General features: G+C 47.2%; 1 protein-coding gene across 1 annotated transcript in view; it reads left to right on the top strand.

Annotated features, from left to right (window-relative positions):
- The first annotated feature begins 3,485 nt into the window (after window positions 1-3,485).
- Window positions 3,486-27,235, top strand: part of PLA2G2C (phospholipase A2 group IIC) — an 80,565-nt gene continuing 56,815 nt past the window's right edge. Inside the window, exons 1-5 of the mRNA XM_033115693.1 lie at window positions 3,486-3,562; window positions 7,083-7,277; window positions 7,455-7,539; window positions 9,888-9,990; window positions 18,853-18,937. The gene's annotated coding sequence lies outside the window, so the exon portion shown is untranslated. The remainder of the gene's footprint in view (window positions 3,563-7,082; window positions 7,278-7,454; window positions 7,540-9,887; window positions 9,991-18,852; window positions 18,938-27,235) is intronic.

Genomic DNA, 27,235 nt, shown 5'->3' with positions numbered 1-27,235 from the left:
TGGGATGGATCCACCAGGAATAGAGTGTGGAATGCGGACCAAGATTAATTCTTGAGAGATTCTATCAGCTAAAGGTTGGATAGTGCATGAGTCTGCTTCAGCTGCCATAACAGAATACCAGACTGGGTGGTTTAAACAACAGAAGGTTATTTTCTCATGCAAGTCCAAGATCAAGGTACCGGCAGGGTTGGTTTCTGGTGAGACCTCTCTACCTGGCTTGCAGATGGCTGCCTTCTCGCTGTGTCCTCACTTGGCCTTTCCTCTGTGCATAAGCACTCCTGGCATCTCTTCCTCTTCTTCTAAGGACACTACTCCTATTGGATTAGGGCCCCACCTTAGGACGTCATTTAACCTTAATTATTTCCTTGAAGGCCCTACCTCAAAACACAGTCACAGTGAAGGGTTAGGGCTTCAACACGTGAATTTGGGGGGAATACAGTTCAGTTCATAACAGGTAACAACAGCTCCTAAGGGCCACGTACTAGGTACAAAAATAAAAGCTGCAAGTTCTCTTGAGACTTAGATAAGGAAGCCACATAGCATCATACCCACTGCATTTCATTAGTCAAAGAAAGTCATATGACCAGCTCAGATTCAAGGGAGTGGGAGAAATAGAATCCCTCTCTTGGGGGGAAGAGTGGCAAAGCCACATCTGCAAATGGCATGAGGTTTGGGAGGGACCATGTGCCCGGTGAGCATGGCAGAGGCTTCAAGGATGAGTGAGTAGGAACCTTCAAAATTCTCCCTGGTCCTCTGGTCATCACCGAGGGACTTGACAGGTATCTGGAGGCAGAACCACTGATAGGCCAAGACATTCTCAGGGGAGTTTCCTTCAGTCTAGCTGGTTATTTGAGAGCACCCATGTTGAAACCTACCTCATTGTACAGCTCTCCTAGGAACCTAGAATTTCCTTGAGTGTGAAAATGATGGGCCCCTCAACATCTAAAAGCGATGTGGCCGATGACATTACATATCTGTGTTTTGCCTGCCCTGCCCGGTCCTTCCTTTCTATGATAATGCAGCCCTGATGCTCCTTTTGTGAGCTCCACCTCCTTCCCTGTGGGCAGAATGGGTGGAGCTGTCAATCAAGGTGTCCTGCCCATCACCCAGCCAAGAGATGGACGCAGGACCTCGGACAGCTCCCGGAACTTAAGTCTAAAAGGAAGTCTCATGAAGACGGTGAGCGGGTGAACATGATTCCCCCACCGGGCCCTGGCAGGGATTATGCTTTAGTTCTGATGCCTGGATTCTTGGTTTCTTGTCCTTTCTGAGAACTGGCTTGTTTGTTTCAGTTCTTTCTTTGATCTATAAGCTTTCCCATATCTCCCCAACAAAGTTCTTCTTTGCTTAAGTGAGTCAATGTGGATTTCTGTTTCATGCAATCAAAGATCCCTAACCTCGGTCTTGGCTGCCCAAATCTGACATGATGCCATTTGCCGTGGTGACATAAAGAAGCTTTGACTCAGGCAAAGCCTCTCTTCCAACTGTCCTTTGGGGAGAAGGAGTTGGAATGTGCTCTGTTAAGACAATTTGGCGGCATTGCATGGCTTTCTCCCTTGCAATGCCTTGATTACATAAGGGTAAAACAGATTTCGCAGTTTTCTCTGAATTTCTTGTCTCTGTCCATTCAGGTTTGCTTCAGAGGCCACTGCTATAGAGGGTAGGGTCCTGGACTTGTATGACAGCGTCAAAGAAATGAAGCTTTGAGCAAAGAGATGACCACTGGTGGCCCTCCTGATGGTAGCCCTGGCAGAGAATTGGGTCCAAAGTCACTGCCAGAGATTCAAGGAAGCATTGGTGAAGAAGAAACCACGTGACTATTTTTCAGAGCAGTGAAAAGAGGGGTACATCAGTAATCAGGGGACCTAGGTTCCCCAACTCACTGGCTGTGTGACCTGGGGTGGGTCGCTCTGATGCTGTTTCCTCATTTGTCAAATTGAGAGAAATGATAACCCTACCACTTAAAGGTTTTTGAGAGGACTAAGTACATATATGTTAGAGTTTTCTGGAATTTGGTACTCATGTCACTGGTTTCATGTTAGATAATTTCTATAGTTACACAAACAAGCAGATTTTATTTTAATAGTTGTGCATTTATTTCTATGGACATCAGCATGAATAATGAGCACCCCATGGCTGCAGTTTTGTGGATATTATTCTTCAGGAAAAGGCCAAGTTAAAAGTGGTGCATACAGAGGTGGTATCAGGAAATGGGTGTGGCTGGTCAGGGTGGGCAGGGCAATGGGGCTCAGGCCTGGCTGGATCTGGGTCCAGTGGGGTCAGAGATTGGAGACCCCCATGGGATATTCTGCCTCAGGCACTGGCGAGGAGGTGTCTGAAGCTCCCTCTGAGCAGGGCCTTTTGGACTAGACGTCTGCCCACTTCCTGTTGCCATAAGGGAGGTGCCTTCTGTGCCTGGGGAAGAGGAACTCTTGTCATCCACCCCCAGGGACCAGCTGTGCTGTGGCAACAGGGGCAGAGGAGGATGGCCTCCATCTGTTCTCCCTCCGCCACTGAGCTGGTTCCTTGCTGGATTCCCTCTTTCAAGTGGGGCATTGGCATGAAGCAGGGGCTTTCGGATCAGGAAGGGCTGGGTTTAAATCTTGGCTCTGCCTTTCACTGGCTCTGAGACCTTAGGGAAGTTCCCTCCCACTCTGAGCCTCAATTTCCTTATCCGTAAAATGGGAGCGATAAACATTTTTGGAAGAATTCGTTTTCCAGCGAGTGCCCACAAAACTTGGAATAGCAGCAGCGAGGGATCATAATGGCCTGATGACTCATGCAGTTGCTGGGAGGACAGATGAGACACTCTGTGAGAACACCAGCCCAGAGCTCTATAAATATGCATTCCCTTCGCCTGCAAATACAAGGCCCCACTCTGACCCTGGGCCTCAGCTTGTCTGTCTGTGGGAGGGAATGGCCATGGATGGGGAGGCCAGGTGGGACCCTCTCCAAGATCCCTCCCAGCTCCATCACGCCCTCTTCCTTGTGCTAGGCTTTGCTCTGCTCTGAACAAGCCTGGGGAGCAGAATCGGTTTTATGTGTCTTCCCATTTTCCCTTTTCTCCCAGCTGTCTCAGGGTAGTGGGTTTAGAATCAGAGAGACCTGTATTGGAATCTCAAGTCTGTCACTAACCAGCCTGGTGACCTCACACAAATTCTTCAATATGTGCCTCAATGTCCTCATCTATAAAATGGGAATAAAAATAACGACTGCTTATGGATTCTTGTGGGGAGTAGATGAGGTGAGGAGAGTAAAAGGATCCCAAAGCGTTCCCAGTACATAGTGGGTGGCCTGCCACTCTAGTCCCTTCCCTTCCCAGCAGGAGCTCAGGATCTCATTACAATTACATTCCACCACCTCCCTTCACCCTCAATGACCATCGCAGTGCACTCTCTCTCCAGCCTATCCTTCCCTCTCCCTCTCCCTCTCCCTCTCCCTCTCCCTCTCCCTCTCCCTCTCCCTCTGCCTCTCCCTCTCTCCTGTAGTTATAAACATTATTACTAGTATAAACTCTGGAGATCCCACTGGAGGTGACTGAAGACAGGAAACTACCGCATATGTGAGTCCAGGGTGCTTGGCTGGGAGTGGAACTGGGGCAAGGGGCAACTGGCTAAGTGACAGCAGCCTGGGAGAAGGGCCTTGGCATTGGCACGTGAACACAATTAGTACTGATGAGGCCCAGGGTTCCCTCTCCATATTGCCTGTTAACTTGGCCATTGCACTCCTCTCAATAAATAATCATGGGCAACGTTTGAACAGGGCCCTGGCCCAAGGTGGGTGGGTAGGAAAAGGAGGGCCGGGTCATAAAGATCAGCAACAACAACAACAACAGCTATCACTTACTTGAGTTCTTAGCATGGCTGTTCTAAGAGCTTTAGGTGCATGACTTTATTTAATCTTGATATTTTTTCCTTAAGAGTTTATACTAGTAATAATGTTTATAACTACTATTGTTTATATTTACCCTGCCCCAGGCATTGTGTTAAGTAAGCACTGCACACCCATTTTCTCAGTTATTTCCCCAACAACCCTATGAGGCAGACACCCATAATTATCCCCATTTTACAGGTGAGGGAACTGAGGCTCAAATAAGTTATGTGGGCTAGGTTGGTGCTTCTCACACTGTAGTGTACATGTGAAACAGCTGACGATCTCGTTCAACTTCAAATTATTCATATTCTGTAGGTCTGGGCTGGGGCCTGACATTCTGCAATTCTAAGAGGAACCCAGCGGATACAGATGCTGCTGGACCGTGGACCACATTGGAAGTAGGGATGGCCTAGATCACCATGCTGGAGAGTGGCCAGTCTGAGACCTGAACCCACACTGTCACACAGCTCAATCAAGTGTGGGGCCGGCTTTGAAAAGCACCCTAATGAGAGTAAACAGAGAATGTATGAGAGGACAGAGGAGAGAGGGACTATTTCTGACCAGAGGGTTGAAGGAAAGTGGCATGGAGGAGGTAGTTTGGGAAGGGCCCAAAGCATTACCTAAAGAATGGGTAAGAGATGGAAAGGAAAGGGCTTCTCAGGTCAAGCACTTGTCAGGTCATGAGCAAGAACATGGAGAAAGAAGAGTGGGATGTGTTTGGGGGCTACCATTGCTGAAGCATAGGATATGCTTTGGGCTGAACTGTGTTCCTGCAATTCATATGTTGAAGTCTTACCCGTGTACGTCAGAATGTGACTTTGTGTAGAAGTCGGGTCGCTGCAGATGTAATTGGTTAAGATGATGTCACACTGGATTGGGATGGGCTTCTAACCCAACATGACCAGTGTCCTTATAAAACGGGGAGATTTGGACACAAAGACACGTGCGCATGAAGATTAGAGTTTATGACTCCACAAGCCAAGGAACTACCAGACACTGGGCCAGAGGCCAGAGACAGATCCTTCTCTCACACCTTCACAGGGAGCATGGCCGCGCTGACACTTTGGTCTTGGACTTCTCGCTTCCAGAACTGTGAGACAATGCATTTCTATTGTCTAAACCACTCAACGTGTGGTACTTTGGTACAGCAGCACCAGCAAACGAATACAGCACATCTGTTATGTGTGTGTTGGCAGATGGCTTCTAGGGAAAAAAATAATCTCTTGTGGCTAGGAAGTCTTTCTAAGTACTGGATTAAGTTCCTCTCCATGCCTGAGAAAGTCGCATTGGAGGAAACGGGGCAAGAACTCCCAGCTATGGAGTTCTGCTTTCTGTCAAAGACTGTACAAGGCCCTCTCCATGTTTTAATGTCATCCCCACTGCACTCTTAGAAGGAAGATCTTGTTATTCTCATTTCACAGAGGGTGAGACTGAGAGTCAGAGAGTTTAGGTCACTTGCTCAAGGATCCATAGATAGGAAATAGCGCAACAGACATTGGGTCCCAGCGGTCTAATGCCTCCCATCCCTTCCACAATTATGGAACGAGAAAGGTGACCCAGAGCGGGGCCACACTTTGAGGAAGGGAACGAGTCCGAGATCGGGGGGGTTGGGAAAGAGATCTGCCGGCAGAATTCTTACCATGTGAGATAACAGCCCCCTTATTGTTCGAGTTACTTTTAGCTGGACCATCTGTTGTTTGCAAAAGCATCCTAACAGAAGCCTCCCTTTAAGATGAGCCAGGTCTTTAGGTCTAGGATACATGGCAAGTGCTGCATGTCAACAGGAGCTGATAAACAATTTCCTCCGTTCCCCACTCACATTCTGGGCCAGTTGAGAAATAAGAACAAGAGAAAGGCAGATGGCGCCGCCAAACATCACCTTGACTAAAGATAAAGCCGCTATTAGAGAACGTGGCTCTATCTGCAGGGAAGTGGGCTGCCTTATGTTGTACCCAGAATAGGCAGACTCGCCCACCCAGGTGTAGGCAGCTTTGGGCCACTGCAGGGACTGGAGGAACCAAGCAGAACCTAGCTCTCCGTGGGCAGCTCTCTCCCGAGAGAGCGGGGAGGAAGGTGCTGGGCTACCATCCTCACGTTCCCTGTCCCAGACTTGCCAGGGAGCTAGGTCACTCAGTGGGGAGGGCACGTGACGGGGAGGCGAGTGGTCCGTGGAGTCTAGATAGTGTCGCTTCTGGAGACTCACTAGGAGTGGGGCAGAAATTGTCTTCCAGAAGGGGAAGGTTGAAAGAAAGAAAAAGAGGGGTTGGGGGGGAGAATGAGACACAGAGAGCGTGCAAACAGCAATTGTATAGTATAAACCTGCCTTTGTTTAATAAATGGAAGGTGAACCTACGTGTGTATCTGTTTGTATGAGCACAGACAGGCATGGGAGAGTATATACCCTAAGGTTGCCCCAAGGGGTGCGGCGGGGAGGGGGTCAAGATGCTAAGTGATGTTTGAGGGAGTTGAGGCAACGAGGTACAAGGTTCTGGCCACTAGGAGCTGCCAGTTGTACGGGGAGTCTCAGACCACCTTCTAGGGTCCCATCTGGAATATGAGACGGAGTTGTGCGTTAGGGGTTAGAGCCCAATCACGCAGACTGCTCATGAGGGATTGAAGAAGTCAGAGGAGGGTTCACAGAGGAGATGAACCCCGACTGGCTGAGAGTACAGACCTGTGGTTCTCAGAGAGTGGTCCCCAGGACCAGCCGCATCCATATTACCTGGAAACTTGCTAGAATACACCTTCGTGCCCTGCCCCTCAAGATCTACTGAATGAACCGAGGGGATGTTTTACCAAGCCCTCCAGCTGACCCTGATGCTTGCTAAAATTTGAGAACCACTCATGTTAAAGATGCAGCTTCGGCGTCAGATCGCCTGGGGTTAATTCAGGCTCTGGTTTTTAATAATTCTGTGGCTTGAACAATTCACCTTTTGTGAGTCTCAAGTTGCTCACTGGGGAAAGTAGGAATATTGTCCTATCGTATGCAATCATTATCACTAGGTGTATGCCAGGCACCTTTCTTGATACTGAAGTCCAGAGTTGAACAGTCATGACCTCAGACCTCAAGGAGCTGGCAGTCCGTGTGTTGTAACAACAGCCAGTGTTTACTGAGCACCTGGTATGTGCCAAACGTTAGGCTGAGTGCTTTATGTGTATTTTCTCATTTAGTTATCACAATAACCCTATGAGGCAGGAACTATTATTAGCCTCTTTTTCAGAAGAGGCTGAGCAACCAGGCAAAATGCACACGACCACTGAGTGCGGACAGCCGAGAGCTATCCAACTCCAGAGACCAAGAGAAAGAAACCTCCATGTTGTTGAGGGAGCAGGAAGTAGACCCAGCGTGAAGACCCTTTCCCAGAGAAGAGAGCTCAGAGCTGTGAGAGAGGTCACAGGTAAAGGTAAGAGGTGAGGGGAGTGTTGTCAGGAAGCCCTCCTGGGCTACTAAGGTGTGGGGGTAAATTTGTCCACAATTCCACACCTACTTCCTATTTCAAAGGATCTACATTTTCAAATCTTTAAAGCTTTTGGCTCAAGATCATTGCAAGAATCAGAATACTCTGTTCCTTGCTCTCCAGAAAAGTCAAAACATTCAAGAAAGAACAAAGATGTGGGGAACATCTGAGAATGCACCTGCAACATTTCAGGCCTAATGGCACCAAGGTATCGTCGTGCCAAAGCATCACCGCCATATTGAATTATTGGTTGTGTTGAACTTTGGTTAATCTGTTTGCCCCCTCCCCACCTCTACTGCCCCTGGCTGCTTTCATTATCTGCTCTTCTCTGATCTGCTCTATGTCCCCAGAGGCTGACCACTGCACTCCCTCAGTCAGCTGCCCTTGGCCTCTGGCTTCCAGCTGGCGGTACCAAAAAGAGATTGGAAGGCAGGAAAAAAGAGACAGGGCTTCAATTCTTCTCATGCCCTCCTTCCTGGCTACTCTATGTCTCATAGAGACCACCTTTCTCTGTGGCCACATCCTCTGTGGAGCTCCCTCTTCCATGGCCCCAGCTCTCACCAGCACCTAGCGCCTTCCCTTAACCCTCAGAGTCTGGAGTGGTAATGGCTTCCTGCTATTGCTGGCCCTGTGGGTGCTTCACCAGCCTTCCTTGTTTCCTTTGACCCCGCCCACACCTCATCGATAGTCTCTTTATGACACTCTGTTCATTGTAAACCTTTTGAGCATTCCATCTGTTTCCTGAGTGGGACCCTGACGCAGACACCAACACGAATAATGGCTAGCATTGATGTAGTGCTGACCACACGTGTGGCCAAGTTCTAAGAGCTTTACAGGCTTTAACCCTCCCTATGTAATAGGTGCTATCATTATTCTTGAATTGGTGCTAGTTACCTCTGGCCAGGGAACTTCAGGCATGGTTCCAGATGAAGGACACAGAGTGGTAAATCAAAACGGAAGCTCCTATCCTGGTATCTGACTTTGATTACCATGTCGTGGGAACTAATATGGCAGAGGCCTCGGTCCGTGACAGCCTCTTGTCGGGCTTTATTTTTCCTCCCCAACTCTTGAGTGTTGCTGAGTCCCTCCAAGCCTCCAGCACAGGCGCAGAGACGAGCCGCAGATGCTCCACGAGCTCCCATGAACTGATAGATTGGCTGATACTGTGTGGCTGAATGAGTAGATGCTTTCAGAGCAGCTGCTGCCAGGGGAAAATTCCAAATACAAAATATTATTATTAATTATCACGATTGCTCTTTCAGCTGCAGGCCCTACGTCTGCTTAGAAGAAAGAGATAAGGCATTCCTGCCAGAATAAAAAGACTGATTAATGCTGATGGATTTTTGTCCTCTGAGAGGAGGCAGCAGAGTGTTATTATTTTCTTTTTAATGACTTCTAGATGGAAGTCTAAGAAGAAACAGAAAACACCTGGATTTGAGGCCTGGCTAGGCCTAAGGCCGTGTGACCTTGGAAGAATTACTTAACCTCTCTGTGCCTCAGAGTCTTCACTGATTAAATGAGAAATTAGGACTAGGTAATGTCTACAGTCCCTGTTAGCAGTTCTCCATAGATGCTGGACAGTGCAACCCAGCTGGAGGTCATCTGATCGGTCAAGGACCCAGCCGATTGGTCATCTGTGTTCATCCATCTTTTCTCCCACCAATGGGGCACTCTCAAGTGCCCAGGCCTCCTGCATTCTTCAGGATGTAACAGTTGACTGTGTTCTCCTCTTGAGAGTCCTGGGCACGGCGTGGAGAAGGGACAGAGCTAAGGGCCTGACACAGAGTCTCCTCTTCCTCTCCCTGCCGGTCACTGTTGTCAGCACTTTAGAAATTGATCCTTTTAATCCTTATACCACCTTGAGGGAGATGCTGTTACTACCCTTTCTTTACTGAGGAGGACATGGAGGCCCGAGATCTTAAGTCACGTCTCTGAGCTCACACAGCGGGAAGTAGCACCCGACCCTCAGAGCTGGAAGGACCCCTCAAAGTCCATCTAGCCTCAGGGCCTCAACCCGCCTGCACATTGCAGTCACCCGGGGAGTTCAAAAAATGCTGCCAGCCAGGTCCCACCCAGAGGCTCTGAGTTGGTTGGGGACAGCTGTGTATCTGGGTTTTTTAAAAAATGTCCCCAGATGATTCTAACACGAAGCCAAGTTTGAGAAACACTGATTTCATCTAATTCCCATTTTGCAGATGAGGGAATTGGGGCTCAAAGCGGGGAAGTGGATTTACCTGAGCTTCTCTGTCATGGGTGGCCCGTCCCAGGGCCTTCCAGGTAGAAGTGAAGGGCGGTGAGGCTGGGATGGTAAGGAGCTGGTCCTACTCTACATGGCCCCCTCCCAGCCCAGTGTCTTTGCATCTCCCCAGGGCATCACAGGGGATGGCTTCCACTATCCCCCTATCCCTAGGTTGGCATTAGCCAAGACTTGAGGTAACTGGGACCCCAGAAAGAGGCTGAGGCAGAGGAGATAGGAGATGCAGACCTTGCTGGGATCAGCCTGGGGAATTAATTATTCTTCACCTTGGCCTGAGCCTTTGTTCCATCCTCTCCCAGCACATGATTTCCTGAGCTGAGTCCTCACGGGTTTGAACTGGCGGAGATAACAGCGTCTGATCCACGGTGAGCACGGATCTGAGGCCGAGCACACTGACTCCAGGTAGGGCCAGACTGGGGACTTGGACTGAAACAAATCAAAAGAGCAACCGCCTAAGCAGTGCTTCCTCTGGGCCAAGCACTGCGACTGTTATTTGAAATAATGTTCACAAATATAAGTGGGAAATACTATAAACCCTATGTTTCAATTATGGAAACAGAGGCCTAGACGGGTTAAAAAGATTTGCCCAGGATATAGCTTCTCGTAAGTGACAGAATGGAGATTTGAATCAGGTGATCTGCCGATGTTAGCCTAACGCCACCTCCTCCAGGAAGCCTTCCTTGAACACCACACAGGCCAGAACAGATCCTTTTATATGTGCCAGCCATTCTCTATTGTTACTTATCTTCCTTTATAATTAAGTATTCATCAATGCTGTTATTCAGTGAGACTATGTCTCTCTCACTAGGCTGTAAGCTCCTTGAGGGGGGCTGTTTTTACTCAATGCCTCCTCCCCATATCCTCAGTTTGAGCCTAGTACCTACCATGTGGCAGACCAGCCATTCAATAAGTGTTGAAAGAAAGAAAAGACAAATGGTCCAATGGATTCCAAAGTCAGTGTTTATACCCATGCCACAGTCTGACAGATTTCCTCAAAATTTACATCAACTAATTGGGAATGGTCTCCAAAATTAGCTTCTCCTAAGAAAGGAGGATGCCCAAAAAGAGAAAGCCCTGGGGCCCTTGCTATATGAGAGATCCGGGGAATCCCTGGGAATTTTTAACCCAAGAAGAAAAACCTTAAGGATTCCATCACAGTGTGCGTCCCTTGTGGGTCTTTATTGGCTCAGTAGTGACCAAGAGGTCTGAGCTGAGCAGGGGGAGGTCTACTTATTCACTTTGATCATCACAATTCATTATAGCATTGCTTATGTGCCAGCTCATAGCATTTAGGATTGCATTTAGCCTCTGTAGCAAAAAGCCCCTCCGGTAGGTGAACTAAATGGGGTTTGATTTTTATACCTGACCATCAGTCCAGAAGAGGGAAGCCCCAGACCCTCACAGCTGCTCAAGGAAGTTCCTGAGGACTCCGATCCTTCCCAAAGCCTGCTCTGGTATCTCCAGTGGGATCTTTCGTCCTCATTGTCCCAATGTGGCTGCTCTACCTCCAGGTGTGGAGTCCTAGGTTCCAGGAGGGAAGACGGTATGAGGGCGAGTGGGAGTAAAGGACCACAGGCAAAGCAGCTGGGTCTGACCCTTTATCAGGAAAGCAATGGCTTTTCTCGAAGATTCCCCCTAGAGAATTCAACTTGCATCTCATCGGTCCCAACCGGGTCACAAGGCACCTGAGCTTCAAGGGAGCCTGCGGAGGTGAATATTGTTAATCAATCGTGTTGCCCAGTGGGATTCTGTTAGAAAGGAAGATGGGACCTATGGACCTGAGTAGGCTACTGGCCGTAGCTGTCATATAGTCCCCGTCTAGGCGTGGGGAATGTAAAGATAAGCAGCATGTGGCCCCCTCCCACCAGGGGGCATACTGCCTGCTTGAGGAGACAGACACAAAAACAACCTTTTAGAGTATAGCATATATACTGTTAGAAGAGTGGTGGGGGCACAGAAAGGAAGGAGAGAGGAAGCAGATTAACTGGGGAGCTGGTGTAAGTATCACAAAGACGGCGTTTTGATGTTTTGGATACAGGACAATGGGATCCTGGTTTCCTACATCTACAGAGCAAGGGCCTGACCTTTCAGGACCTGCTCTCATACTCCTTGCTAGCCTCAGCTCTTGGGATTATTCCATGCGGAATGCTTTAGACGCACATATAACTAGCTCTATTTTTCCTACTCTGGGCTGGGTCTTGAGGGATGAGGAGGAGTTTGGCAGATAATCACTGAGAGCCTGGCAATTCAAAACTCTGGTTCCCATCTGTCTTTCAGCCTCAGCTCTTGGGGTTACTGCACTCTGCAGTCTTTAGAGCCTTCTCCACCCCCAGACAACTTGCCATTTCCACATTCCATAATTCATTATTTCTCTGTGCCCTTCCTTCTGTGCACAGGCTGTTTTTCTTCCTGGAATGCCCGTCCCCCCTCCATTCTCTGGGAGATAGCTCTCCTGTGGTGGTGACTCATCCTTGGCCAGCTGTTTAGAGGGTGAGAAAGGACGTCATCGGAGCGAGATGTATGCAGGAAGATGGATGGCAATCACAGGGGCCCAACTGCAGAACTTGGCTTTGCTGCTCATAGGAACAAGGAAAAGGGGAAACTAACCCTTGGTGAACCCTGATCACGTGAGGGAACACTAGATGCATCATTTCATCCCCAAGACAACCCTGTGTGGTAGATATTGTTGTGTGCCTTTTATAGCCTGGGAAACTGGAACTCTGTGAGGTGAAGCCATTTGTCCACGGTTGCCCAGTAGTAAGGGAACACACCTGGATTTGAATCCTGCCCGTCTAATGCCAAGGCCCAGGCCTCTTCCATCAAGCCATGAGGTCTTCCTGGTGGCTTTCCTTGTTCTAGCTTCTGCCTTGTTTCTGGAGGTCAGCCCTTCAAGTTAGAGGTTGGTACTTCTGGGTATTCCACATGAGGAATCTCTACCTTGAGTTTCTCTTCTACTCTTCACCCTCATTCTGAGCATTCTGAGTTGAGTGGTTTTCGACTGGGGGGAGCGGTGTGGGGATTTCTCCCAAAGTGCCATCTGAAGAGTCTGGAGACATTTTTGGTTTTCACACAGCTGGGCAGGTGGGCTGCTAGCGGCATGTAGAGGGGAGGGGACATGGATACATCCCACAGTGCACAGGACAGCCCCCACAACAAAGAATTGTCCCTTCCTAATGTCAGTAGTGCTGGGATGAGAACCCTGAGTTCTAGTTACTCTCCTTTGGTCCTCCTGAACACCGAGGTTCTTTCTGGAAGCTTCCCTGAGCAGTTCTTGCTGCACTTCCCCCTCCCACTCTGGACTCAGGGCAATGCAGTGAGATGACCCTGTGCTGGTTGTGTTCTCCACTTCTCCATCCATCTCCTAAATTTTTGTCCCTCTCAGTTCCATTCTTTGTAGTTATCATTCTCATGAAGAACTCAGCCTCCAGAGTCAGGCCGCCTGGGGTTCGGATTATGAGCCCATAACTTACTAGGACAAGTATTTAACTCTTCTAAGACTCAAGATCCATCTTAAACATGGAGATAACAACAGCACAACCTTGTTAGAGTGGTTTTGAGAATTCATGGGAGCATCACGTGACTCGGAGTGCCCAGGCAAGTGGTAAACACTCGGGATGTGTCTGGCATTATTGTTACTCCTGAGCTTCTTACCCTCACCTGTTAGCTCTTCTTCTGAGCCATTTTATTTCTTTGGAAATCGTATGGCGTAGTGGGAAGGATGCAGACACCAGAGTGAGACATCCAGAGTTCCGATCCCAGTGCTGCTAACTTGCTGGCCCTTTGACCTTGGACAAGTCACTTCTCGGAGTCTCCTTTCCTCATCTATGAAGCTGGGATACTGCTTCATAACTGTTGTAAAGATTAAGCCACCTAATGGTGTGACACTTAACAAGTATTCAATAAGTGTTAGCCACTGACTCTTTCTTTTCCCGAGTCTTCCTGGTAATTGAGAAAAGAGTATCTTTGAAGCATCTTACGCCAAATTTGCAGAAGAAAACTTGCCTGAGAAAGATGGGGGAAGACAATTTTCACATCAGGGGAACCAAAGCCTGTAGAGGAAATGTTTAGGGGCTCATCTCCATGTGATACAGAAACTGAGACTGTGCTACCCTTCTCAGAACATGTTCTCAATAAAGCATAGGTAAAACTCCAAACCTGGACTCATTTGGGGGTCTACAGTGGAATTCAATATTGAGAGCATTGTTTACAAGTGACACTCCTAGCCCGCAGGAGGTAAAGACAAAAAGTGATTTTGCTTCATTATTCTGTAGAAGTCAGCAAGCAGAAGAGAAACGCTTTGACAACAGTAGGGGAAAGAGGCTGTTGTGCTGGAATCTTCCATTTGGCCCTTTAGACCCACTCTCCGCCCTGTTCTCTGCCCCAGAAGGCCGGACCACATGGACCACATCTGTTGAATTCTGCCATTTTTGAGTCTTGACTGGTGAAAGAGGAAAAAGAGTAGGTGGGGGTATTTATTTCTCTGGCCCCTACCCTGTGATTTCACTGCCAGCTGGCTGGTCTCCAAAGGCCACAGCTTTTATTCAGGCAACTCTCTCTTGCACAGACTATTCTGTTTCTTCTGGTGCCTGCTAACCGCTCCCTGCCTTCTCTCTCCCTGGCATCCCAGGGGTAGTAAATGGCTGCCCCCGGTCGCTCGCCCCAGCACACTGCACTCTCCCTGCTGCCCACAGCCTGCCCACTTCTCTACAAATAATCCTTTTATTAAACTCACCTCAAATTACCCAATTTGAGCGTGTTGTGTATTTCCTGCTAGCACCTTAACTGATGAAGGGAAACTTGTCATGGACTCTTTATCCAGTGTTTTCTTGCAAGTTCCTGGTTCTCTGTGTGGTGGTTATACATTCGTTTCCTAGGGCTGTCATGAAAAAGTACCACAGACTGGGTGGCTTAAACGACAGAAATCTATTTTCTCACTGTTCTGAAGGCTAGTGTTGGCAGGGTCCTTCTGAGGGCTGGGAGGGAAGGACTGTCCGGGGCCTCTCTCCTTGGCTTGTGGATGGCTGTCTCTCCCTGTGTCCTCCCGAGCTCTTCCCTCTGTGCATGTCTGTGTCCAAATGTCCCCTCTTATAAAGACAGCAGGATTAAGACCCATCCTAATGACCTCATTTTAATTTGATTACCACTTTAAGACCCTATCTCCAAACACAGGTACATTCTGAAGTACTGGAGGTTAGGACTTCAGCCTCGGAGTGTTTTGGGGGGACACAATTCAGCCCCTAACTTGGTGGTTGAGACCTGGGAGTGTGATTATTGGGGGGGGTAAAACTTGTTGAAGGCAGTGAAGACACTTCAGCATTCGAGAGGGACGAGGTCCCTGCTTTCAAGGGGCTGAACATTCTAGTGGGGTGGAAGACGGAGGAAGAGAGAGATAGATAACATACAAGTCAATAAGCACAATTACTCCAACAGCGACAGATGCTGGAAAGGCAAACAGGGGCCGTGTCAGGTGGGTTAGGGATGGTTCTCTCCGAGGAAAGGTTTGAAAGCTGGTAACTTAATGACACAGAGGAATCTCTGGTTGACTGCCTGTTTGGGGTGCGCATTCTGACAGAGGCAATGTGGGCAAACAATTAAGCAATCAGGTTTTTCATCCAGCGAGCAGCTTTTGCTGAAGCAGAGAGAGAGAGAGAGAGAGAGAGAGAGAGAGAGAGAGAGAGAAAGAATTTGGGGGGGACATGTTTTGTCTTCATTGGAGAGAAATTTTAAACACCAGATTAAACAAGCCTCATTAGGGTGAGCCACTTTCCAGGTCAGCTGTCCACACCGTCCCTGTACTTGGACTTTATTTCTCCCCTCCTTTGCTGGGCTGCCCAGGAACAAAGTTCATCCTGGCTCTGTCTAGTTTTAACCACCGCCAGGCAGTGCAGGACCCACGGATGGATGTCCCGCCTCTGGGTACGCAGATGACTGGGCAATCCCAGCAAACCGATCACAATTTCCCGCATGGTCTGCTACGCGTCATGGAGCTTACTGCGCTGGAGCTGGGCGCATATTAAAATATTAATCTACATTTAAAATGTTTCCATTGTGTCCGTGGGGATCTCCAGTCCATATGTGTGTGAGAGCTCTGGGGCCAGCCGTGTGTTTGATTTTGAGTGTTTAAAATGAAAGCTAAAGCTGACTTGCAATAAAGCAGTGCAAGTAATAACAGCACAGTAACTAAGGTGCCCTGTCAATATTGACTCCCAAGGTTTTCCTTCCCACAAAGAGCGTCAGAGGCTGTTCGGTTGGAAACAGACCCTAGAGGACCATCTCCTTTAAGTGGTCCAGCCTCTCTTGGTTCAAATGCTCCCTTCTCTCCTCCTTTCCTCTCTCCTTTCTCCTTTTCTTCCAAAAAATACGTTAAGCTGACCACCTATGTTAGTTTCCTATGGCTGCAATAACAAGTGACCACAGACTCGGTGGGCATAAAACAACACAAATGTATTATCTCACAGTTCTGGAGATCAGAAGTCCAAAATAGGTCTCACTGGGCTAAACCAAGGTGTCCAGCTATGCTGTGTTCCTTCTGGAGACTCTAGGGAAGAATCCATTTCTTTGCCTTTTCCACCTCTAAAGGCTGCCTGTGTTCTTTCGCTCTGGCCCCTTCTTCCATCTTCAAAGCCAGCAATGGACAGCCAAGTCTTTCTCACGCTGCATCACGCTGATTCTGACTCTCCTGCCGCCCTCCTTCAATTATAAGGACTCTTGTAATTCCATGGGACCTACCCCCATAATCCAAAATAATGTCCCCATCTCAAAATCCTTAATTTAATCACATCTGCGAAGTCCCTTTGCCACGTAAGGCAACGTATTCGCAGGTTCTGGGGATTAGGGTGTGGACATCTTTGGAAGTCCATTATTCCTATCATACCACACTTCATGCAGTTTAATTCCTCCAAGTTATGTGTTTTCATAGCACCTACACTCCTTATTCATACTGCCTATCAACATTGTAGTTCCCCACTTAGTTGTGACATTATTACACAGCAGTTACACACATATATTTAATGTCTGTCCTCCTAACCAGACAAAAAACTCTCCAAAGGAGGAGATATGGATGTTTTGACTGTCACTATTGTTTTTCTCAGAGCTTTCCTAGCAGCCAAGGCAAGAAAGGAACATGTTGAAAAGGGAGGAAGAAGAGAAAAGAAAAGCATGGCTAACATTTAATCATCGTGCCAGCAATGTTCCAAGTGCCAGCAATGTCCCAAGTGCTTTTAAACAGCAATGTGTGAATTTCATTCACACATTATGAAGGTAAGGCTGTCATCTACTATGATCAAGTGGCATAGTTGGGATTCAAAATCCGTTATCTTAACCAATGTGCCATATGTAACAGTCTCAAACAGTATTTCATGGTCTATAAGAGAAGTCTGAGAGGCGGAAATGAAGCGGGGGGGAGAGACCAGTTTTATAGACATGTCAGGCAAGACTTTCCAGAGGACGTGATAAATGGAAGGCAGAATGGGGTGTGCCACGTTGTGGGGGAGGGAGGGCTGTGGGGCGGAGTGGAGCAGGGCACTCTAGGCAGAAGAGGCTGTGGTGAACAAAGCTCCAGGCAGGAAATTGGCTTGGTGTGTTCTGGAAATGGAAGATAATACAGTACTGCTGGAGCTTTGGTGGTGAAAGGCAGAGCACACAGTTCAAGAGATGGAGCTGAAGAGAGAGGTGGAGGTGCCATGCCGAGCTGCACCTGGGCTTCAGACACGATCGTCAGGGAAATGAGGAGCTGTTAGGGGACGTCTGATACCCGAGATTTGAACAGAATCAGTGTGCTCACCATGTGGAGGAAAGATTGTGGGGTTGGGAAAGCTGAAGGCAAAGAGGCAGAGGAAGAGTGAACAGGAAGCCTAGTGTTCGAAACCCAGAGTTTCCAGTCCAGAGTATTCTCAGGTATGCAGCTAATCCCTCCCAAAGGCCTCCAAGCATCCCAAAGGGATGGGGGTTGGGGAAGAGCAAGCCCTCTGCTGTTTGGAATGGACTAACTTTGAAGTCTAATCTCTGATTTAGAACCAGACAGAGGGAGTAGAAGAATGAGCCAGAGAGGAATTAATTTAATTCTTGACTCATAACGCTTTCCTTTAAGAAGCTCACCTTGCTCAACTCATCCAGAAACTATTGCTCCGTCCTGTGACAAGTTCCACTATTGTGCTGCCACTTACATGCCTTCAATCCACACTATCCTTATTGAGCACCTACTGTGTGCCCTGTTAGATACAGAAACAAACAATCCGGACTTGTTCTTTTCTCTTGTGAGTTTATTGTCTATTGGGAGACTAAAACATCAAACAAAGAAATGCATACATTGTAACATGATTTAAGCGTGGCAAGACCCATGAAAAGCTAAGGGTGCTTGGATGTGATGGGGAACTTGACTATGGCAGACTGCATCATTGGATCCAGGTCCCTTACCTTTCCTTGTAGTTTTCAACCTTGTTGTGTGACTTTGAAGTTTTCTTCTATAATAGCAGAGTATATTTCCACGTCCCGTTGACTTTTGGCTTGGCCATATGACTTGCTTTGGCCAGGAAGATGAAGTGGAGGGTGACAATGAGCCAACTCACAGTGGAGGCATTAACAGGTCTTGGTGTGTTTCCACTTGCCCTCTTGTGCCTCTGCTATCACTTTGAGAGTATGCCTCAGCCAACCTGCTGGCCCCACATGGAGGCTGAGAGACGCGTGGAGTAGCGTGGCCCCAGATGAGTCTCTCTGTTTAAGCAGAGCCTAGATTAGCTGACCTCTGAGCCCTAAATATGAGTGAGAGAGACCAGCTGATATCAGCAGAGCTGCCCAGCCAGTCCCAACCTAGGTCAGCTCACCTCTAGCTAACTTGTGCACTTGTGAGTTTGATAAATGCTTATTGATGTAAGCTGCTAAGATTGTTCTGGCTATTTGTTATGTAGGATTATTGTTTATAGTTAACTGATACATTGACTGAGTCTGAGCGAGATTATGGCAGGATTCCCGAAAGAAATGGCATCTCAGTGAAAGCTAAGTTACCTGGGTGAATGAGGGGAGAGAGAGGATCATTCCAGGCTGAGGGATGAGCAAAGGTCCCGGGGCAGAAAGCACTTGAATGTTTGAGAAACTGAAAGAAATCAGGATTTTCTAGGGGTGGAAAGGTGACGAGGTGTGGTGGAAGAGTGCTGGTGAGGAAACAGATACTTTTTTATGCTTTTCTGCCTGGCATAGAACTAAGCAAAATTAATGTGCCGTTGTATTGTGTATTTTTGCGATGTCCCATCTATAATTCTCTTGCAGAAAGGATCCACGATCTATTTATCGTTGTCTCTTCTCACTCTGCCGGAGCAGTATCCGATGCCACAGTAAATGTCCAATATCTCAGGTGAGTGAATGAATTCAGCTAAGGAGAGGGGTGCTGAAAGAACAGCTCCCCGGTGTCTCCTAAACTCTGGACAAGGACAACAATTTTCCTTTTCTTGGTAACTAGTTCATTATAGTATAACACTGTCATTTGAAATGGGAGACCCCTCTCCTTTCTCTAGCACTCTCTATTTTCATAATGAGCCTTTTGTTGCCTTATGGCGTTTATTAGTACCTGCTGTTATATTTACAGAATTATTGTTTTGGTATCTGTGTCTTCCACTAGGGGTTTTGTCTAGTTCATGATTGTATCCTCAGTACCTAGAACTGTGCCTGACACAGGTGTAGGTGCACAGGAAATATTTGTTGACCGAATGCATGATCAGATACCGAAATAGTGCTGAAGAACCCTCCAAAAGTACAACCCTGAAGTTAGTGTATTAATTATCTGTTGGTCCAGTAAGAAAATGGGAGAAAGCTTTCTTATACGCGATGGAAAGAAACCATGGGAAGAGCAAAAGGAGTGGTTAAGTCATCTATGATTCTTATGATTCTTACTAGGATAGATAGGGCCTTAGATTTTAGCAGGTCTTGTAGTTAAGGGGTTACTGTTGCTGTGGAACAACCCAAACCTTGGTGGCTTAAAACAACCACCATTGCATTTGCTCACAATTCTGTGGGACAGAAATGTGGGCTAAGTTCAGCTGGGTGGTTCTGCTGGTCTCACCCGAAACTTATGTGGCTGCTCTCATTTGGCAACTAGACTAGGGCTGGAAGAACCCAATACTGGTGGTGGTGACTGTTGACTGGGCCATTCTCTCCTCAGTATCTCTCATCTTCAAGGATGATGGCAGCCTCAGGGCAGCAAGTAGGGTGACCAGCCATACCACTTTGCCTGGGACTATCTTGGTTTTCACAATGAAAGTCCCGTATCATAGGAAACTCCTCAGGCCTGGGAAAGTCAGTTCATCCTAGCAGCAAGAAAGAAAAAGAATGGAAGTTACAAGCCCTCTGAGGTCTAGGCTTACAACTTTCACAGTGAGACTTCTGTTGCCATTCTATTTGTCAAAGCATGTCACAAGGCCAGCCCAGATTCAAGGGGCTCCATCTCTCCATGGGAAGTGCAGCAAACATAGATTTCAAAGGGGGGATGTTTACAGGGATGGGAGGAGTTTTGCAATCTCCTACAGATATTGTGTAAAGACCACAGACTCATAAGTCAAAGTAAGCCTTTTTTATTGAAAAACTTGTACAAAGGAAGGAAATCTTGGGAGAGCCATCACTAACTAAATGTGGAGTGACAACTGTACTTCAGTGTCTTAATACATCAAAATGTTAGGCTTTCTTTTATATGTAAGTACAACCTAATACACCCCTCCTTTGGAACAATGCCTTGTGGTCAGCAAATTGGGAGGGGTGGTGAAATATTCAGGCAAAGAAGACTTCTTGGTCATTAAGAGAGGAGAGGGCAAATTTTGTAATCATATGCTAACAATACCAAAATGGTTATTTCAAGGGTAATATTGATAACCTGTTGGTCCAGTAAATGACTTAGGATAATAAAACTTTACACTTCTATAATACTTATTATGTGCCAGACACGGTTCTAGTGTAGGTGATTTACATCGGTTAGCACATTTAAAACTCACACTTACAGATGAGGAAACTGAGGCCCAAGGTTACCTCGTTTGTAAATGGTGGAGTTGGGACTGGAATCCAGGCAGGCTGGCTCTTAACCGGCCTTTCCAGGAGCTACCATGTTGCTGAGAGGTTGATCTCCTGTTTCTAACTAGTGTTTTGGAACCGTAATCTAAATGTCTGTCTGTCACGGAGGTTGTTCTTCCTCACTAGGGTTAGAGAAAGAGGGAAACGCGGAGAGTTTCGTCCCGAAACAGAAGTCCAAGGCTTGGGTTCCCACCTGCGGCCGAACAGGCACCTCTTGCGCAGGTTGGTGGACTAGTCGTAGCAGAGCTGGGGTCACACCAGCGTCCAGTAGCCCTGGAGCCCCGCTGTCCGAGGGTCAGGCCGCCCTCTCGCTACCTGCGGACATGGCGGTGGAGGTGAGTGAGAGGGGAGGTGGTGACCATGACAGGGTGGGGAGGAGAGTCGAGCGGAGGGGCCCAGAGGAGGCCTGGAAAACGCGAAACCCAGAAGGGCCCTCGGTGCAGAAACGGCTGAGGCTCTGCGGCCCACGGGTGGCTGTGCAGAATTTCTCAGATGCCGAGGCCTGGGCCAGACCTTAGAATCATCTCAGCGCACACACGCTTTATAAGTGGGCACACTGAGCCCCCTCTGGGGGTCCTGGGGTCCTCGTCTGTGAAATGGGACGAACACTTCCTGCCTGGCCTCGGTCTGTTCCGTGAGCAATGAGGCCGCTCTTAGCAGGTGCTGTGCTACGTGGGACTTATTCAGAAGGTTATTGTGGAGAAAACAGATGAGAGGACGAAAGTGAAAGCGCTTGGCACGCTGTTAAGCCTGTTATAAATGTGAGCGCTTAGGAACCCACATTTATGTTTCTAGTTCGTTTTTATAAAGAAAGTGGTCAAGCTTTGCGGCCCACTCTCTCCGAATCCAATTAGTCACCGGAAGAGTGGAGAAAAAGGTGAGCTCCGTGCAAGCATGTGACTCTGCTATTACCCGTGCTGTGCAGTATATCTTTACTACTCCTTCAGAGGGATTAAAATGAATTGGTAACGTGCAACTGCTTTCAGTGCAGTTCTCTGGCAGGTTCGGAATATATGTCAACCTCCTAATTAATTTGGGAGGTTGAAGATTGTCAGTGTTGACATGGAACATTCCTCTCCTGTTCCTTCCCTTCTCTCCCCCTTTGGTTGATAAAAACCCAGGAAAGGAAAAACACCCTTCGCATTCTCGTGGCTTCGTTTTTTCGCTTATGAGACTCAGTGTTCCGTTTGTGGCCGTGTCGCATAATATTTATATTCTAGTAGCTTAAACCGTGTTTGTACAATAGCCAACTTGGACGTGGCATTGTGCCAAGCCCTCAAGACATGAAAAGATGTCAGTGATATGGCCCCTGCTGGAGAAGTTTGCAGTATTAAGAGGGAGAGAATGTAGTGCAGGGATTCATACAAGGAGAGTTAATCTGGGGCTCCAGGGGGATTCCACAAACAACCTGCGTTATTTTATTAAGGCCATTATTTTATTAAGGCCATTTTATTTTACTTGTCACGGGCAAGTTTTTCAGTGAACGCTGTTTAGAGCCAAAGTTACATGCTTTCCCGGCCCCTTATTTATCATGAAAAAGAATTGAAGCCCTCTACGTGATGCTGATCCAGCATCTATCTCACAGACGTGACCCTGATCCTGGGAACATGTTCTCAGAGTAACTGTGTGAGGCACATAAAAGGAGAGTTTCTGAGACGAAATTTTGTTTCTCTTATCAGTGCTGTGGCTTTGGGAATTGTGCCCTGCCCCATGGACACTCATTGCTGACTCAGACTCTTTGATCCTTATTTCAAGGGACAGCCAGTCTGCCACCCGTTTCCCGACCATCTGTATCATATTGATCTCCCCTTTCTTTCAACTGTAGCAGACACAGCCTGCTGCTCTTATCTTGACATTTAATCATAGACCCCTTTGCATTGTTGGTTAACTTTCTTTATAAATTGTGTGTTGTTGAGCAGGGATTTGGGGACGATGGACAGTAGATGAAAAAGCACAGGTTCGGGAGATCAACAGAGTTGAGTCTGAATTCTGGTCCCGCTGCTTATCGGCTGTGTGACTGAAAGTTTGCTAACATCGATTTCGTCAACATTTACATGGAAAAGCTGTCTTCTGCCGGACTGTGACTCATAGGCAGGGAGTGGGAATTAAATAAGATAATTAAATAATTTGGAAAGCATCTTTCTTTCCTTCCCTTCTCCCCTTTGTATTTTCTGTCCCCAACCCTACACAGTTTTTGGGTCTGTAGGTTCTATTGAATCCTGGTTAAATGAATGGGGACCTGTCACATATAGTTAAATTATGAGTGTGGACTACACGGTTTTTCTTTCACCAAGAATCATAAAATTTTAGTAGACACATCTTCTGATTCTCAGCTGAATGTTCTGTCCGCTAAATATTTGGTGTGATCCACAGTGAGTATTTCTTTAATACGCATTATGTTCAAAGCACTGTCTCTTCAAAGAAAGAGACAAGGCAGGGTTCCTGATCTCAAGCAGTTTCAGGTTATCTGGGAAGCTAGGGATTTATAGCTCTTATTTGTGTTGCCTCTCCCAACAATGAAACCTCTTAAAAAAAAAAAGGAACTCTCTGAGGGTATGGTCCAGGTCATTGTTCAGCTTTACGCTCTCCTTCGGCGAACTCTTCCACTTCCATGGCTTGAAATACCCACCACATGCCAGAGACTCCCTAATTTATATAGAAAATCTAGACTTTTACACATCAAACACATATATCCAACTATCTACTTAACAAATGTGCATATTATGCGACTACTTCCAATTCAATTTCTCTGAAACAAACCTCCCCCTCCTCCAAACCTGCTCTGCATCCAGGCCTCCCCCTCTTTACTGAGTGGCTAAAGCCAGGGACCCAGGAGCCATCCTTGTAGTCTCCTGTCTCTCACACCTGCCTCCCCACATCCAACAAATCGCTAAATCCCACAGCGTCTGCCTTCCAAATATACCTGGAATCCACTTAATTCTCTCCATCTCCACTAACGTCCCTAGAGGTCAAGCCACCGTCCTCGGTCCCCAGTGCCACTGTAACAGCTGACTGTCAACATTCTCCTCGAATCCGTTTTCCACGTGGCAACAAGAGTGAACTTTTTAAGTACAGAGCTGATCAGGCTGTTTCCCTGCCGGGAATCCCCCAATGCCTTTGCTGGTAGGTTAACATTTAGACTCTTTCTAAATGTTAAGCTCTCTGACAGTCCAGGTAAGTTGCTCCTGCAGACCTCTCTAACACCAGCTCCTCCCACTGCCCACCCAGTTGCCTCCCTCCAGCCACGCTGATCTTCTCTTTGTGCATCAATGGTCCTTTTTCCAGAGAAGTCTTCCCTGCCCCCCACTATTTAGATTGCTTCCCTAATTATGCCTTCTTATGCAACCCTGACCTTTTTTGGTACGACTTATCTTAATTGTAATTATATAGTACTCTTTGCATAAATATTTGGTCATTGATTTGCCTATTAGTCTTCAGGCTCCTTGAGAACAGATATCACGTTTCCTCAGCACCCAGCACTGTGCCTGGCATACATCGATGCCCATTAAATAATGGTCAGAGAAATGAGCGCAGGATGGCCTTGGGTACTGGGCTAAGGAATATAAACTATTCTATAGACAATAGGCAGCCATTGATATTTTTCGAGTGTGATTCGTAACATTTGCAAGTCAGTGGCATGAGAAATGTCTCTTTCGGGACTCTCAGCTGCCAGCAAGAGAAACCCATCCCAAATAGGCTTATGCAAAAGGGAATTTATTGGCTACTACAACTGGGAAATTCAGGGATAGACCTTAATTTAGGCACAGCTTGATTCAACAGCTCAAGTGATGTAACAGCTTCTTCCTGAGTCTCTCTGCTCTGCACCCTTTGAGCAGGCGCCTTTCTCTGGCAGGCTTCTTCTCCTCATGGTGACAGGATAGTTACAGCAGCTTTAGAACCACGTCTCTCAAGGCTGAAGTCTAGGAAAAAGATCATCAACTTCCCTGGTGACTCCAATAGCAATCTTAGAATTGAGTCTAGATGGTTGGGACAGCCTAGTTCGGTTCATGTGTAGCTCTCAAGACCAGGATTTGTTAGGAGAGGAATGCAGTGTCAGACGGCTTAGGCCTAATTTAAATTCACAGCCTCCATTCTTCAGCTCAGGGTGGGATCAGACCTAACCGAACCACATTGAGTGGGAGCAGGGGAGGAGAGAATTTCAGAATGAAAATGGGATTGCTGCTGGAAGCAGAGTACTTGGAAGCTAGGCCTCAAACCAGTAAATGTCTATAACAGGAAGGAGGGTCAGCCTGGCAGTGTAGAGAATAGACTCAAGCAGCAAGAAACCACAGCTGGGGTTGCTCATTCTTTTCTTTCCTGCAGTGGCCTGAGAGCATTGCATTCTGCCACTCAGTTCTTTGCAACCATCCAAGCACCTCTTAGAATGCTCTGCTTGCCAAAGGTCCCCAGAGGTCTACTGAATTGTCTCCAAAGTGATAAATCAAAAGGGGAAGAAGGAATTAGAGTGGATACAAGGTGCCTAGGAGGCCACACCTATTTTATTGTCCCTAAATTGGTCACATTCTGCCACTTAAGAAGAAGACCTTTATTGTTTCATTTTAGTAGCCATTGGAGCAGTGTGGTTGGGAGGGAAAGCCTGCTAACTTGGCAAAATTGTTGATTCATCTAGGTTTATGGTGATATAATTCTTTCTGAAGTTGTTGTTACAAAAAAATGGGTTAAAAAAAGACCAGATTCTTTTTTAGTTTTCTTGTGGTTTTTATTTATTGCACAAATAATATCACAGCAACAATAAAGGGAGAACAAAGGGAAGAAATAGTAGGCTTCTGTAAATGTCTGTTAGAGACAGACAGCTCTTGGCAGATGTGTAAATATTATCTTCAGTTTATCTTATATGATCTAAGAGTGGACTTGTCAAAAAAAAAAAAAAAAGAAAGACACCTCATTCTATAATAGCACCTAGCGGGATATCAATACAAAGTACAACATAGCTCTGTTGAATATTTTAATAAGTATTGGCTAGATAAGAAAAACGATAGTCCTTATTTATTTAATTTAAGAGGGAGGAGCTTGAGGAAAGTGAGACCAAGGAAGGGGAATCTGTGTAATGTTTATTTACCTTTTGTCTGTAGGCATTTCTTTTGCTTAGTCTCATAGGTGCAGGAAATGCAGCTTCCGCGCCATTTTCTGTCTTCCAGTTTGGTCTCCTCAGAAGTGGCTGGGTCATTGAGTTTGCAACTTTCTGAAAACACCACAGAATCAAGAGAGCATTAAACCCCTATTTGTGAACAAGGATGAACCATTTTGTTGTGACCTGGGCTGCGAGGGAGGATTGGCGAGTGTGGGACTATCTTGTGGGAAGATTGTCATCTGATGGATTGACCTACTTTGATACAGGCTTCCTGTCATGCATGGTGTCATGTGGCGTCTGCGGGGTCTCTGGTCCCGCTCCCCACACAAAAACGCAGGACATAGTGAGGCCAAAAAGGAACACCCATGGAGCCATAGGTAGGGGAGTCACACCACTATACTCTCACTGGCGGCTGGGTTGGAGACACAGGAACCAGGAGCAACACAATTCTCAACCCTCACTGTGCCGCTTGCAGACTCAGCCACCATCTTCTTGCTAGCTTCCCCTTTTTTTTCTGCTTGCGTAAGCACAGCAGTTATATTCGTGGCCAATGGCTCACTGGTTACAGCTGACGGCCAACTAGCCACAGCTGATGGCCATTTGATCACAGTCGATGGCCATTTACTACCTGAGCCAGCACCTTTCTATGTGAGGCCGAGAGCCTGGAAACTGCTTTTTGGGGCTCTGTCCCCACACTTCCCCTACCCCCAACCCCACCCAGCAGTTTTAAATCTTTTTCTTCCCGCCCACAATTCATGGCTCATCTATTAATGTAACGTGATTGAGACAAACCCTGGATACTACCATTTGAAGAACCTAATTGAAAGAGCATAGCTTTCCCAAACGTGTGGGGGAGACTCGTATTTGCAAAGCTTCTGGAAACCAGTACCATCGGACAGAGAGGTATGTGGTCAATTGCATAAACAGGGTCTATCACGTGTTCGAAAGGGGTTTCCGTAAATGGGAAATTAACGTTGCCCATGATGAGTCAGATCTGAAATAATGGCCTTCAAAACTGTTGACTCCCACTCAGGTATTTTCAGGACTAAGTCGGCCATTTTTAATGGAAGTTACTAGAATATGACTGGTAGTGACCCTGAAGCATTATCTGTCCCCTTTGGGTTCATTTGCATAATACTCATGCAAATCAGTATCATCAGCCGGGACCTCCGCTCATGCCCTTCAGAATTAATGGAGCCTTTTCGTGAATGCTTCTGGGAAGTGTGTTTTCCTGGTTCTTCCGACACACGGCCTCCAGCTCTGGCTCCTTTGTCTGTTCCCATAAAGACGCTCCTATCACCGCCCTCCACCCCCACTACCCCCAGGTAAGTAGAGGGAAACGTTGTGCTTGCTGCCCCAACCCTCCTGGCCTTCCCACTCCTATTTCAGTGTCCCGTCCACTTCAGCTGGGTGCTCTCGCCAGTGACCCATGAGCCTTTTCGAGCTTAGTTTTCAGAAAAACTGAAAAATCGTCACCAGCGTATGGCAGTTTTAAGGTACTCT

Source organism: Rhinolophus ferrumequinum, chromosome 9 (genome assembly GCF_004115265.2).
Source record: "Rhinolophus ferrumequinum isolate MPI-CBG mRhiFer1 chromosome 9, mRhiFer1_v1.p, whole genome shotgun sequence".
NCBI classification, from domain to species: domain Eukaryota; kingdom Metazoa; phylum Chordata; class Mammalia; order Chiroptera; family Rhinolophidae; genus Rhinolophus; species Rhinolophus ferrumequinum.
This window is presented reverse-complemented; position numbering and strand designations above follow the sequence as displayed.